The sequence below is a fragment of the Chrysochloris asiatica genome, unplaced genomic scaffold, assembly GCF_000296735.1.
Source record: "Chrysochloris asiatica unplaced genomic scaffold, ChrAsi1.0 scaffold00180, whole genome shotgun sequence".
Classification (NCBI taxonomy): domain Eukaryota; kingdom Metazoa; phylum Chordata; class Mammalia; order Afrosoricida; family Chrysochloridae; genus Chrysochloris; species Chrysochloris asiatica.
In genome coordinates, this window is record NW_006408698.1 from 6,211,776 (window position 1) to 6,224,807 (window position 13,032).

Here is a 13,032-nt window from a genome sequence, read left to right on the forward strand (position 1 = left end):
CCAACCTGTCAGTTACTTCAGTTATTGGGATCTGTCTGCCATACTCTTTCTCTCTATATCTCATGTGTCTGCATCCTCTGCTCTTAAAGTGTCCACTGCTATTGTACACCATAATGATAAGTCCATTATTTATGTTAAGGATGTTGTCTGGATATCAGGACTGTGTTGTTTCCCTCAGTTTTTGCCTTTAGCTCACTTTCTGTATAGGAATGTTAAAGCCAGTCCAAAGGTAAAGGATCGAGTATTGATGGAACTCATTTAATCCTCTTGGTCCTTTACTCTAGTTTCTGTCACCTTTCTCTTCCCAACCCAAACACTTTTTTTCTTTACCAGTTGCAAAACAAAATCTCCCACACATATAACTGGGAACTATTTCCTGTATTTTGGCAGAGTGAATGTGTGAGTGTATGTGTGGGGAGGGTAGGAGGTGAGTATGGGTGAGGGTATGATGGGCATGAGGAGAGGTGAAAATGCCAGTGAATAGGACTATTCATTTTTTCAATTGCCTGACTTATTTCAAATGACCAAATAACTGTGATGGATATCTCATGGGTACTCTTGCAGTGAGGGGAACAGCTTTTCTATGTACACATATAGCTGGATGACACAGATTAACTTTGGAGTGGCTAACCAATAGTCAGGAAACATCAGCACTTTCACTTTTCTTTGGTTTGTTGCCTAAAGTAGCTCATAGGTCTTTATGGATTTATTGACCCTCTCTTCAAATGTTACAAATTATCTTTGATTAATCAAAAGACCGATAGACAAGCTTGCCATCCACATTTGACTTTTCAAAGCTTATCAAAATTTGAAAACTTCCAACAAGTTCTAGGTGTTCTAGATAAGGAAAGTGAAGTCCACACTTTTCCTTATTTCCTTAATCAATATTAAAATATCTCCTTGAATTCAGATACAGTCTATGTATTAAGATAGAGACACATAGTAAGTACTGAACAAATATCTCTTGAGTCCTGTTGCATTGGGGGATGGGACTTTAATTTTGTGTTACTTTTGCTTCTGGATGTGAATCAAAACAATTCATGAACTCAGCATATAAATACTATGGAAGTGTTTATCCCATTCACTTAACAATTAAAAATGTTTAGCCTATAGACTTATCCAATGTAATATCACAGAAACGATGACAGAATGCAGAAGATTGTACTGCATTCTACATGCATAACTCAGTGGTTCTTTGCTGAATGGTGCGTGGAGAACGGATCATCAATTTACGAACAAAATTACCATTGAGTCAGATTTGACTCATGGTGACCTCATATATACTAGAGTAGAATTATGTTCAATAGGATTTTCAGTGACTAATTTTTCAGAAGCAGATCACCAGGTCTTTCTTCCAAGATACTTCTGGTGGTCTTGAACCTCCAATCTTTTAGTTGGCAACCAGACTGGAAGGAGGGAGTGCTATTTATAATGCCCTTATCAACCCAATCAGGAGAGGGAGTGGGTGCTCCATATCACTGATGGAAATACTGAGACAATCTTCACTTTTCAAGTGATTTCAACACTAATGCTTCAAGCTACTGTTAATTTATAGAGGAGTAACTACACAGAAAATGTGGTGTCTCCTCACTTTGTAAAAAAAAAGAAACAAAATGAAAGTCTCTTAAAGTAATGGTCAGTTGGATCTTCGCTGAAAGCAGAGAACACCAAGAAAATGTTTTATTGATTATGCAAAGGCATGTGAGTGTGTGGATCATGGTAAACTATAGATGATATTGCAGAGAATAGGTATTACAGAACACTTAGTAGTGTTGATACTGAACCTCTATATAGACCAATAGAAAGTTGTTTAAATAGAGCAAAGGGATACTGCATGATTCAAAATCAGGAAAGATGTGTGTCAGGATTGTATCTTTTTATCATACTTGTTCAATCTGTATGCTGAGGAAATAATTAAGAAGACAGACTCTATGAAGAAAACCTAACATCAAGATTGGAAGAAGAATATGATAATGCAGACGACACAACCTTGCTTGCTGAAAGCTAAAAGGATTTGAAGCACTCACTACAAATGAACCAATAAGGAACACTGTGATAAATGGAGAAAATACTGATGTTGCCAAGGATTTCATCTTACTTGGATTCACAATCAATGCCCATGGAAGTATGGCCAGTAGTGCATTCGGCAAATTTGCTCAAAAGACATCTTTAAAGTGTTAAAAAGCAAAGATGTCAACTTGAGGACTAAGATGTGCCTGACGCAATACATGGAACTTTCAATTTCTTCATATGTGTTTGAAAGCTGGACAATGAATAAGAAAGACCAAAGAATTGGTGGAGTTTAATTAAAGTTTTTGTTATTGTTGCAAAGTGTAATCGAATTGATTCCAACGCACAATGACCCTGTATAGGGTTTCTGAGGAGCATCTGGTGGGTTTGTACCACCAACCCTGTGGTTAGCAGTCCAGTGCTTATCCTACTGCGCCACACCAGGTCTCCTTGAATTATGGTATTGGTGACGAATATTAAGTATACCATATACTGCCAGAAGAATGAACAAATCTGTCATGGAAGAAGAACAACCAGAATGCTACTTAGAAGGGGAGGATGGCCAGACTTCGTTTCATGAAGTTTGGATATATTATCAGGAGGGAGCAGTCACTGGAAGTGGGCAGCATGCTTGGTAAAGTAGAAGGTTAATGAAAAAGAGAAAGAGCCTCAGTTAAGATTGACAACATGGCTGAAACAATGGGCTCAAATATAGTAACAATTGTGAGGATGGTACAAGACTGGGTAGTGTTTCATTTTGTTGTGCATAGGTCGCTATAAGTAGGTACCAATTGCACAACATGAAAGAACAGCAACAAAGGAAATAAGTTTTAAAGGATCCCTACCAGGCACTCCTTGGAAACCCTATACAGGATTGCTATGGGTCAGAACCAACTTGAAGGCACTTAACAACAACGACAACAACTACAACCACTGCCACCAAAAACAAAAAAATGTTGGAGTGCAAGAAGCCGACAAATAGGAGGAATAAACAAGGATGTCTGTAGTGATACTTAGAGGCTAACTAAAAACTAACAAAGCTAGACACCAAACAGTGATTATGGAGCAAGAATAACTAGATGTGTAGGAATAGAAGGAAGGCTTAAAATGCTGAAACCTCAGTAAAAGTTCAGGGCAAGAAGACTGAGTCCAAAGTATTAACCCCCACTGAAAAAGATAATAAAGTGCTGTGTATTAAATTACAAACATTAGAAAATTGAGGTATCACTGAAACAATCTCCTTGAATGGGAGAGAAGTGATGTTTCCAACTTTTAAACAAAAAAGAGAAAAATTTAAAAAGGAAAAAAGAGGTGGGGGGGTGGTGTGGACTCATCATTATGGTTCTGCTTAATTGGGAAAAACATACAAAATGAAACATATGCTAAAGGGAACAGCTGAGAAATGATTGCTATTGATTTAATTTGTATAATCTAAGTCAGTTGCTAATAAGGAAACAAACTAAAGAAAAAAATCTTGTGGGAGAAAGTGTTGTAAAAGCTGACTGAGGGAGATGGGTGGAGTTGCCTGCCATTCCACTTAGGGAGAAAACAGACTTTGCAACTGCAGGATGAGACAAGGAATGCTATGAAAAAATCTTTTCTATAAATAAATATTACAAAAGGGAAAATATTCATTGGACTACTGTTTGAATGCAAGCCAAAAATGCAGTTCTGATGTGAAAAGACAAAGGGTGGATCTGGGCTATAAGAAGGAAATGGAAAGGTTCTGTGGTCCGGCAGGGCTATGGCGGGTGGAATGCAATTCATATTGGTTGAGCCCTGGGTTCTAGGCCCTATACCAATGTTCGCTCATCTTACTCATATAGTACTGTCGGAGTTTCAGTGTAGAATTCTCATCTTCCATGATAGAAACCCAGTCTAATCCTCAATTGACAGACAACAGATAGTACAGGACTAGGCAGGATTTTGTTGTTATTCTGGGCTCACATTGAGTAGGATTCTGACTCTGCAACAGCACTTTAAAAAAAACTTTTTTATTGTGAATTGAGTGAAGGTTTACAGAGTAGATCATCAGTTTTACATTCAACAAATCATATACTTTATTTCATTTCAATGACTGTAGTTCCCTCAAATGTACTTATCCAGTTCTTCCCTGCAATACTTGTTTCCCTTCCTTTTTCTTTCCGAATCCTTCTGAAGTTTGTCCTAAAGTAAATATTGCCCTTTTGATCTTGAATGGTTGACCATTCTATAGTGTGCATACCTTACTAATCTTGTCCCCTCTATATATCTATCTACTGCTTGATTGAAAATTGAGCCACAAGGGTGAGTTCAGTTCTAAATCTAAAGGATGACCAAGAGCCATAGTCTTGGGTTCCTCCAGTCTCTTTCTGGCCAGCAACCCTGGTCTTGTTTATGATTTTAAGTTTTGTTCCACATTTTCTTCTACTCAATCCAGGACTTTTTCAGGTCCCTTTTCTGATCACTTTCAGAGCAATTGTTAGTGGTAGCCGGGTACCAACTAGTTCTTCTGGTTTCAGAGTTGTGGAGATTGATGTTCCCGTGTTCCATTAGTCCATTGAACTAATTCTTTCCAAGCATCTTCAATTTTCATCACTCTTTTTTCCTCCGTATATAGAAAGATCAATAGTTGCATCTTAGATGGCTGCTCACGAGATTTTAAGACACCAGTTTCTACTCACAAAAGTAGGATATAGAACATTGTCTTTGTGGATTATGTTATGCAAATTGAACATGGTGTGTCCCAAGACTATTGTCCTGAGCCCCCAGGTCCAGTGACTCATTCGCTCAAGGTATTTGGTAATGTCTAAGAAGTTTTCATGACTTTGTTCCTGTATGCTCCACCACATCATGGATATGTTTGCAGCAAAGGTACATAGCAGGTACAAATATCCTCTGTCAAACCTTTATATATTTGTGAGTATAATCCCACTCTCTCTCCTATACCCATTCAACCTATGTATCTCTGCATGCTGTTGTTGCTATTTAGTGCTGTCGAGTCAGTTCTGACTCATAGTGACTCTATAAGGTTTCTAAGGGTCACTGGTGACTTTGTGGTTTGTAGTCCAGTGCTTATCTTATATCACTACACCAGATCACTGTTATTGCAGGATTGTGTATATAATAGTATACAACTCGATTCCCTTCACCTCTTGCATTCTGCCCTGTGTCTTCCCCTATCTTTATTATTCTTCTGTCAACCTCCCTCTTGCTGTCTATTGCCTTTCCACACCCCAAGTTAACATGTGTCTACCCTTTAGTCAGTGAATTACTATCCCTTCCTTCCCACCCCTGGAAACCATCAAAAAAATGTTTCTTTTAGCATGAAAACCTTTTCTTGACATTTTGCAATAGTGGTTTGATATAATATTTGTCCTTTTGCGATTGACCAATTTCGCTCAGCATAATGTCCTCTGGGTTTACCCAGTTATGAGATATTTCACAGCTTCGTTGTTATTCTTCACTATTGCATTGTGTTCCATTGTATGTATGCACCAAAGTCTGTTTATCCATTCTTCTATTGATATGCATTTAAGCTGTCTCCATCTTTTTGCTATTGTGAATAATGCTGAGATGACCATAGGTGCACATGTATCTATTTGTGTCATGCTCTTATTTATTGAAGATATATACCAAGTATAGGCATTGCTGCGTCATATGGTATTTTTATTTTCAACTTTTTGAGGAAGCACCATACCAGTCTCCACAGTGGTTGTGTAATTTTACAGTTCTTGGTGTGGCGCTGTGGGCTAATGCGTCAGACTGCAAAGGTCGTTAGTTCTGCAAGGTTGGTGGTTCAAGCTCACCAGCTGCTCCTTGGAAACCTTCTACAGGGTTGCTATGGGTCGGAATAGACTTGACGGCACCTAACAACAACAGCAGCTGTGTAGGAGGGCCACAGTCTCTCTACACTCTCACCATCATTAGGTTTTTTTTTTCTTCTTCTTGTTAACTTTCCTATTAATACTGAGGTGAGATGATATTTCATTGTTGCTTTGATTTGCATCTCTCTAATGGCTAATGAACTTCGTCTCTCATACTTTGGACATATTGTCAAGAGGGAGCAGTCACTGGAGAAGGATATCATGTTTGGTGAGGTGGAGGGTCAGAGAAAAAGAGGAAGATCCCCAACAAGATGGATTGGCCAAGTGGCAGCATTGATGGACTCAAGCGTGGCAACAATAGTGAGGTTGGCCCAGGATCGGGCAGTGTTTCGTTCTGCTGTGCATAATAAGGTCTCTATGGGTCGGTATCAACTCGATGGCACCTAACAACAACAACAATGGCTAATGATCACAAGCAGTTCTTCATATTTTTGCTGGACACCAAAATGTCTTCTTTGATGAAGTGTCTGTTCCTCTCCTCTGCCCATTTTTAAATTGAAGTATGTATCTTTATCTTGTTCAGGTGCTGAAGTTTTCTATAAATTTTAGACATTAGTCCCTTTTCCTGATATGCTGTTGCAAACAACAGCAACTCTTTATAGTTACCTAATGAGGTGGTAGTGAAATGACTAACCCACGGTCACACAGCTAGTAACTGGCAGGCTGGGAATCAGCTTAAATCTGTCTAACTATCGAGCCTAAGTTCTATTCATTAAAATGTGATATATCTTAAAAGCACAATATATTCCTTTAAATACATTCAACAGAGAATTAAATCATCAAAATATGATTTTTATTTCTTGACTCCATAATTACAATGATTGTTATAGATTGAATTGTGTTCCCTAAAATATGTCTTGGAATCTTAAACCCTATACATAAAGTTGTAATTCTACCTGATAATAGTGTTTTCTTTGTTATGTTAATGACCTCATATCAGTGTAGTTGTTGTTAGGTACCATAGAATGGCTTCTGACTCATAGCGACCCTATGTACAACAGAATAAAACACTACTGGTCTTGTGCCATCCTCACAATGGTTGCTGCACTTGAGTCCCTTGCTGCTGCCTCTATGCCAATCCATCTTGTTGGGGGTCTTCCTCTGTTTTGCAGACCTTCCACTTTATCCAGTGTAATGTTCTTCTCCAGGGACTGGTTCTTCTTGATAATTTGTTTGAAATATGAAAGACACAGTCTTGTAATCCGACTTCAATGGAGCATTCTGGCTGTTGTTGTTAAGCGTCGTTGAGTTGGTTCCGACTCATAGTGATGCTGTATATGGTTTCCAAGGAGTGACTGGTGACTTTGAACCATTTGCTTGGTGGTTCAAACAGACCTTGCAGTCCAGTGCATTATCCTGCACGGCCACACTAGGATCAGATTTGTTTGTTCTCCTGGCAGTCCATGGTAGTTTTAATATTCTTCTCCAACACCATAACTAAAATGCCTGAATTTTTCTACAGTCTTCCTTATTGTTTGTTCAACTTTCACATGCATGTGAGGCTATTGAAAATACCATGGGTTAGAGCAGGTGCACCTTAGTTCTAAAACTGACATCTTTGTTCTTGAAAACTTTAAAGAGGTCTTGTGCAGCAGATTTGCTTAATGTAATACATCATTTGCTTTCTTGACTGTTGCTTCCATGGGTATTGATTGTAGATCCAAGTAAAAAGAATTATTTGACAACTTTGATTTTTTCTCCATTTTCATGAGGTTATTTAGTGGTCTAGTTATGAGGATGTTTCTTTACTTTACATTGACATGCAATCCATACTGAAGGCTTTAGTCTTTAACCTTCATCAGTATTTTAGATCCTCTTAACTTTCAGCAAGCAAGATAGTATATTCTGAAGATCACAGGTTGTTAATGAGTCTTCCTCCAATCCTGATGCCAAGTTCTTCAGATAATTCAGTTTCTCAAATTATTTGCTCAGAATAAAGAATGAATAAGTATGGTGAAAAAATACAACCCGGTGCATGTTTTCTCTCATTTTAATCATTCATTATCTCATTGTTCTGTTTGAATGACTTCTTCATGGTCTATGTACAAGATCCTAATGTGCACAATCAAGTGTTCTGTAATACCCATTCTTTGCAATGCTATTCATGGCTTGTCATGATCCATATAGTCGAAAGCTTCTGCATCATCAGTAAAGCACACATAAACATCTTTCTAGTGTTCTCTGCTTTCAACCAAGATCCATCTGACATCAACAATGATATCCCTCATTCCACTTCCTCTTCTGAATCCAGTTTGTAATCTGGCAGTTCCCTATCCATGTACTGTTGCAGTCGTTTATGAATTATCTTCAGCAAAATTTTACTTGTATGTGGCTGTGGGTTAATGTATTAGACTGCAAAGTTGGTTTGAACTGCAAGGTTGGTGGTTCAAGCTCACCAGCTGCTCCTTAGAAACCCTATTCAGGGTCGCTATGGGTTGAAGCCTTGCTTGCTGAAAGTGAAGAAGACTTAACATATTTACTGATGAAGATCAAAGAGCACAGCCTTCGGTATGGATTACATCTCAATGTAAAAAAACAAAAATCCTCACCACTGGACCAATAAACAACATTCTTATCAATGGAGAAAAGATTGAAGTTGTCAAGGACTTCATTCTTCTTGGATCAACTATCAACACTCATGGAAGCAGCAGTCAAGAAATCAAATGACATATTGCATTAGGCAAATCTGCTGCACAAGTTGTTTTTAAAGTGTTGAAGAGCAAAGCTGTCAGCTGGAAGACTAAGGTGAGCCTGACCCAAGCCATGGTATTTTCAAAAACCTCATATGCATGCAAAAGCTGGGCAGTGAATAAGGAAGACCATAGAAGAATTGATGCTTTTGAGTTGTGGTGTTGGAGGAGAACATTGAAAGTATCATGGGCTGTCAAAAGAACCAGCAGATTTATGTTGGAAGAAGTACAGCCAGAGTGCTCCTTGGAGTCCAGGATGGCCAAACTTCGTCTTTCATACTTCGGACATATTGTTAGGAGGGACCAGTCACTGGAGAAAGATATCATGTTTGGTAGGGCAGAGGGTCTGAGAAAAAGAGGTAGACCCCCAGCAAGATGGATTGGCAAAGTGGCAGCATCAGTGGGGTCAAGCCTGGCAACGATAGTGAGGCAACGAAACACTGAGGATCGGGCAGTGTTTTGTTCTGCTGTGCATAAGGTCACTATGAGCTGGTACCGACTTGATGGTACCTAACAATAATAACAACAATGGGTTGGAACTGACTTAACTGGCACTTAAAAACAGCAACAACAATATTAATGATATCAGTGTAAAGTGTATCTCAAACCTGAAGACTTTTTTGTTGGCATTATGGTTAGGACTTGGATTAGTGTTAAGGGTAGGATTGGGCTAGGGCTAGGAGTAAGGCTTGGCCTAGTTTTTAGGGTTTGTTATTGTTAAGTGCCTTTGAGTCAATTATGACCCATAGCTACCATGTATAGGGTTTCTGAGACTTTTAAATCTTTGCGGGTAGCAGGATAGTTGTTTATTTATTTATTTTCTTGAATGCTATTTGATTTCCTCTTCATTTGGGAGTTCTGTAACTACCTTATTCTTTCCTTTTACTTTATGGTTTTATTTATTATTATTGCAGCTGTATATCTGGTTCTCTATTTTCAGTCTCATTAGGTCTGTTTTACTATGCATACTTGTACATCTGGGCTGAGTCTAGGTGATATTGTCAAGTATGTTAATCGCAGGTTGTTGTCTGCTGCTGTTGGTTCTCTATCCAACTTCCGTTGGCATCCGCCCCTCCCCCATGGTTTAAGGAATTTTTATTAAAGCAAGAATTTCATAATCCAAATAACGTTTTCTTGCTCAGTTATTGATGCTGTCATCTAAAACAGAGGTGACATTCTGAGCTATTACACCGTAAAGAACTACAAAATTAAAGAAAGGAATGGTTTAGGATTTTTTTTTTTTAAAGTTTTCATTGTGAATTGAGTGATAGTTTACATGGGAGAACATCAGCTTTACACTCATTCTATCATATTTCATTTCATTGCAATGACTACAATCCCTTCCATGCATTATCATTCAACAGCATTTGTTTCTATTCCCTGTTTTTTTGGATGTACACTGAAGCACTCAGGAATATATAATCAAACAAGCAAAGGGCTTACCCTGCAAACTTGCCCCTGGCCACCAGCACACAGCTCCTCTGCCTCCTTGAGTCAAGAGTCCCCAGCCACTCTGTCTCTCCACGTCATTGTATCTGCCTACATCTCTGGAGTTGCGGCTTCTCTGGATAGGGTCCCCTACTCTGCTCTTCTCCCTTGATCATCCCAGGGTCCTCCAATCCTGGACTGCAAGATCAACTACTCTTCTCCTTTTGTTACAAAACATCTATCTTTATTGTTTTAAATTTTTGTACTTTGCTTTAAAATTCTGTACTTTGAAAAATTCTTTTCCCCAGGATTTATAAAACATTAATTTGTTTTTATATTTTATTATTTTTAATGCATTTTTTTTTGTTGTTTTAAAATGAATAACTAATCTAGGACTAACATTATTTGCTAGACTTAGTATTTGCTCAGTACATAAGGTTCAAAGTTTCCTTTCCTTTTTTTCAGATTTTGCAGTGGTTTTTTTTTCAACAACATTTAAAGTTTTCTGATGTTTAGGTATTTTTTCTTCGGTGAAGCATGAGTTTCTTTTTGTGGTACCTAATCATTCTAAACAGTTGGAACTTCAATGGTACTGTTATCAGCTTTCTGTGCAGTCTCTTTAGCTTGGTGGGCTTGTAGTACCCAACCTTAGAAGGAAGAGGATCCGGTGACTCAAGCATATGAAGAAGTTCTGAATTATCAATCTCTGACAACATACCAGTGATTTTACCAGCAAGAGTAAGGTGCATGGCTTGAATAAGAGGAAACAGCCATTCACCCAACATTTGCTTTTGCTCTTGAGGAGTGGCAGGGTTCAACATGGAAGCAGTCAAATGTTCTTGACCTTGTACATGAACAGCAGTCTGCTACATGGGGACACTTGGCTGTGCATTAAGATGTTGTTGAGGATTGCAAACTCCTGCAGCGTATTTATACTGGGGAATGGTGCAGACAGCAGGAGCAGCTTCAGCAGCAGCAGTTGCAAGATAGGTACCCATGGTCTGTGCAGATGTGTGAATAACACGTTGTGTTGACATAACTTGTGGAACCTGTGAAGAAGCTGGTCTCAAAGTACTAAATGGTGATCTAGGAGCAGTTAGGGAGATAGCACCAAGCATATTTTGGAATGGATGAGATCTGGCATCCTGAGCAGTCCAGTGAGGATTTGGTCTTAATTGAGCAGTTTGGCTAGTATAGTATGCAGCTCAGTTCTAAGTCTGTGAGATAGCTGCTATGAAGTAACCTGAAGTTGGTGCTTGCTTGTAGGGGTTGGTTATGGTGTTGGGCACAGCTCTTACACTTGACATTCTCTGCACATACTGATTAATGAGGTGAGTCTGGTGCTCTTCTTTTTGCTGAGCTAAAGCTACATACAATGGCTTGGTGGCCACAGTTCTACCATTCATTTCTGTAACTGCTTTAGTGGCTTCTTTTGGGAAGGAGAAACACAAAACCAAACCCTTTGCTGTGACCATCCTCCATCGTAATCTTTGCAGTGATTATTGTTCCAAATGTAGAAAATTATTTGCGGAAACATTCATCATCATTACCTGCATGGAGATTTTTCACATACAAGTTAATACCCTGGTATCTGGTGATCCTATCTTGCTTTATGTTCAGTTTTGCACTAAAGTTCTGTCTGTCGTTCCATTTTTTTTTTTGTGCTCAACTAACATAAATTTGTTTTCTATTGAGCTCCTTTCCATTCATCTCATCTTTTCTACAGTTTTCATGCCTCTCAAAGCTCACAAATCCAAAACCTTTGGGTTTTCCACTTTCATCAGTCATTAATTTTTACACAAGAAGTTCTGGCTTCTTGTTCTTACAGTCTTAAATCATCTAACAAACGCTTTATGATCATTTAGAAGTGTACCTTTCATTTTTTACAATAGCTTTTTCCGCTGCTTGGCACTGTGGGTTAATGCGCTGGACTGCAAAGTTGGTTTGAACCACAAGGTTGGTGGTTCAACTCACCAGTTCTCCTCAGAAACCCTATACAGGGTTGTTATGGGTCAGAACTGACTCAATGGCATTGTAACAACAACATAGCCCTTGGAACCATTTTTATCACAAACCACCTTACATGAGAAGAAGTTTCCAAAAGCAGAAAATGTATGATACAGTGCTTTACTATCTATGGATTTGTCCAAAAAATTTAAAATTTATTGCCCACTCTACTTTTACAAAGTGATGGGTCATACTAAGATCACATGATGCTTACTGGCTTGCCCTTTATAACATCAAAACTCATGATGTCTAAAGCACACTTTGCATCTGCTGGTTACTGGAAGTTCACATATGGGTAGGCCAAAGGGCTTTCGTGATCATGTCTCTGGCGACAATCGTGTCCTTGCAGACCTGGATGGAGAGGATGGGCCTGGCCAGGTTGAATTTCTTGTAGAGCATCACCTTGGTCACGTTGGGGTGTAGGTAAGTCTCCCATGAAGAGCAAGGCCAAGGGGTATCTGGGGGCACTGGGGTTTATCTTGACATGGCTGCTGACAGGGGCACAGACCATGCATGACCTTTCCCTTGGAGGAAAGCAAGTGCTAGGACCAGGGACCATTGAGAGGGTGTCTGGGACATGGGAAGGCCTCCATCTCTTGGCTCCTTCTTTGGAGCTGCTACAGGGTTACAGTGGGTAGGCAGGTCGGTCTTGGCTACCTCACTAGGCTATTTTATAAAAGAGAAAGAAAAAAAAAAAGAGTTTTTGGTGGGGAAGACTTGGGTTTTTGTAAATTTTTTTGTTTTGTTTTTAAAGTTTTAAAAGTTTTTTTTTTTTAAATTTCTTTTGGATTTTTAAATAACAAATGTGTGTTCTGAGCCTAGAGCATATACTCTGCATCTCAGCACTAACCGCTGAGGAGAAGGGCTCCCTTTCAATACTTTTTGTAAGCTTGGTCTGTTTTGTAAGAAATATTAAAAATTTCTGTCTGTTGGAAAATGACATACTTTCGTCATCATATTTAATGGCCAGTTTTGCTGGATATATGATTTTGCTTAGCAATTTTTTTCTTTCAGTGTTTTATACAAGTCAT

At 38.8% G+C, this 13,032-nt stretch overlaps 1 pseudogene; it reads right to left on the reverse strand.

Annotated features, from left to right (window-relative positions):
• Window positions 1-10,561: 10,561 nt before the first annotated feature.
• Window positions 10,562-12,512, reverse strand: LOC102814271 (annotated as a pseudogene).
• Between the last annotated feature and the right edge of the window lie 520 nt (window positions 12,513-13,032).